This window comes from Phoenix dactylifera, chromosome 2 (genome assembly GCF_051530095.1).
Source record: "Phoenix dactylifera cultivar Ajwa chromosome 2, Ajwa_hap1_PhDact_Kaust_v1.1, whole genome shotgun sequence".
In the NCBI taxonomy this organism is placed as follows: domain Eukaryota; kingdom Viridiplantae; phylum Streptophyta; class Magnoliopsida; order Arecales; family Arecaceae; genus Phoenix; species Phoenix dactylifera.
In genome coordinates, this window is record NC_143191.1 from 37,979,958 (window position 1) to 37,982,856 (window position 2,899).

The following is a 2,899-nucleotide window of genomic DNA, read 5'->3' on the forward strand; positions in this document are numbered from 1 at the left end:
TCATCAGATGAATCATGCTAAATAGGACAGACCATGCCTATCCTTAGAAAAGATGGTTTGTGCCAGGCTTAGATGACTCATACTGTGGGTTAGATTTCAGCTTTTTGTATGATTGCCCTAACTTGTAGTTAAGAGCAATCGGATCATACACGCATCTAAGTCATTGAAAGCATCACACTTACGAATCCATCGGTGGATTCTAGCCCTAAACACCTCTCTCCATAGATAATTCATACTACTACACCCATATTAATTCTTATGTTTTTATCATTTACTCTAGCTTATCCCTTTTTGAAGTAATTATTTAATTAGAAAAAATAACTTGTCTCCAATCCCTGTGGACCGACACCCGTAATCACTATCCTACAGGATACGTGCTATTGCGTGGTTTATTTTCAAAATTGAAAGAACCGATCAATTTTTGGCGCCGTTGCCGGGGATTGCTTGCATAGTTATTTTTCCTATCATAAAAAAAAATTAATTAATTAAAAAAAACTTTCAAAAAAAATATATATATATATATATATAATTATTCTCTATTATTGTTACTTTTCTTATCTCCTTTTTCTCTTCTACTAATTTTTTTTTTCTTTTGGTCTTATTTGATCAGAAATCGAAGAGGAGATCTGGGCTATCAGAAAGGAATGCTTTGGAGGTTTGCTAAAAAAAAAATTAAAATTGCTGGGAAAATTTTCTTTGGTAACCTCTAAACCTTTCTTATTTAAATTAATTATTAGCTTGAAATTTTGTGGTGATTGTTTGATTTCAATTTCAGCAAGAGTGTGAATGCATGCTTGATACACATACACAAATCAATTTGCACATAGTAAGGGCAATCACCCCAACAAGATAAGAGCCGGATTTCATCACCGGACTCTTGCCCAACTTAGGTGAACTCAATCTCACATAGTGTCATCTTTAATTAAAATCAATTAGACGTTGGCCCCTAGGGATATTCGAGCTCAATAGGACGAAGATCACCGAAAGTTGCACCAATTTCGCTCTGTGGCTTAGTTGATGTCTAGGCAAGCTTTGTCCCTATAAGGGAGACAGTTCATCTGTTCGAGGCAAGTGGGTTTTAAGTGGGACCTTTGCGAACGCATCGTGACCCCTCCACTTACCTGGGAGCTTACCTGGTCAACTCGGTTCATTAGACCGGATTGGAGGCTTAGGTGCCCTCTTCAAACCAGTTAGGAGCTGTCTAGTGATTTTAGGTCAAAGACTAGGATTGATATGCTTTTCTCTTTTATTGCATGCTTGATTGATCGAGTACTAGTGTATGCACGGTAGTCGTTCTAGAGTACAAAATCTATTACCTTTCGACCCTGAAATAGAACGAACCCTTAGGAACATTCGAGCTAAGATCAAAACATTAGGATCATCCCCACCTCTTAAGATGGCTGAAGAACAACCCAAACTCCTGAGGGAGTACTTTACTCCCACTATTTACACTTCCCCATCTTGCATTCGATTACCTGAAGTAGCAGCTGTACAATATGAAATAAAGTCTAGTGTGATCCAAATGCTTCCATCTTTTTATGGGCTCACCAACGAAGATCCATATAAACACCTAGATGAATTCCTTGAAATTTGCACCACTGTCAAGATTCAGAATTTCACTGATGATGCTCTGAAACTTAGATTATTCTCCTTCTCCCTTAAAGATAGAGCCAAACAATGGCTGAATTCTTTAGAAGCTAACTCAATTCGTTCTTGGGATCAAATGCAACAAGAATTCCTTAAAAAATACTTTCCCATAGGAAGAACGAACCAGTTTAGATGTGCCATTACAAGCTTCTCCCAAACTGAGGGAGAAGAATTTCATGAAACTTGGGAGAGATTTAGGGACCTAATCCGTAAATGCCCTCATCATCAAATACCTAAGTGGCAACTAGTGCAATGTTTTTATGACGGATTGACAGAACGAAACCGTCAGATGATTGATGCCGCATGTGGGGGCACATTCATGCTTCAAAATGAGCATGAAGCATGGAAATTATTTGAAAATCTAAATGAAAACTCCCTCCACCATGCTTCATGTTCTCGTCAAGCACCCCCGAGTTCTCAAAGAAAAGGGACCATTTGTGAAATAAGTCATTCTATGGACCTGTCTAGCAAGGTAGATGCATTGTCCCATAAGATTGACCAACTGATGATAGGTGGGCATTACATGAACTCTTCCCAAGCACAAGTGTGTACTATTTGTTCTAGCCCATCCCACCCTATTCATGAGTGCCCTTCAGCGCCCCAATTCCTCGAACTTGTGCAAGAACACATCAATGCTGCTCAAACACTACCTAGACCGGGTAATGACCCATTTTCCAATACATATAACCCGGGATGGCGAAATCATCCAAACTTTTCTTGGAAGCAGCAAGCTTCGAATACTGCCCAACCTTATTCCCAAAACTTTCCAAACCCTCAGAATTTTCAAACCCCACAAAATATTCATCCCTACCGTCCCTCGACTCAATTTCAACACACTCCTCCTCTACCCCAAAGAAACACAGCCTTTGAGGAGAAAGTGTTGAACGCCCTTCAAGGTTTGGAAACCATTACACAATTAGTGCACTCTCATACGCAATCAATCGCCAAGCTAGAATCCCAAATGGGTCAACTAGCTAATGCACTAAACAAGCGAGAGGAAGGAAAGCTTCCAAGCCAACCACTAAGTAATCCTAGGGGACAATACATGGCTCAAGAAAATCAACTAAATGCAATTCATCATGAACAAGCCAATGCTTTGACTACCCTAAGGAGTGGACGTATAATAGACAATAAGATTGGGGAGGACAACAATAAGGAAGGTGAAGAAGAGGATAGAAATGTGTCAAATGAAAATCTAAAACCTTCTTCTTCTTCTTCGGCTAGTCCATCTTCTGCCAAAACTCACATCCCA

The 2,899-nt window shown here is 39.5% G+C and overlaps 1 non-coding gene across 1 annotated transcript; it reads right to left on the bottom strand.

Annotated features, from left to right (window-relative positions):
- Positions 1 to 1,772: 1,772 nt before the first annotated feature.
- LOC120104276 (small nucleolar RNA R71) lies at positions 1,773 to 1,878 on the bottom strand. The gene has a single exon (XR_005506738.2). It is a non-coding gene; the product is annotated as a small nucleolar RNA R71 (small nucleolar RNA).
- Positions 1,879 to 2,899: the final 1,021 nt, after the last annotated feature.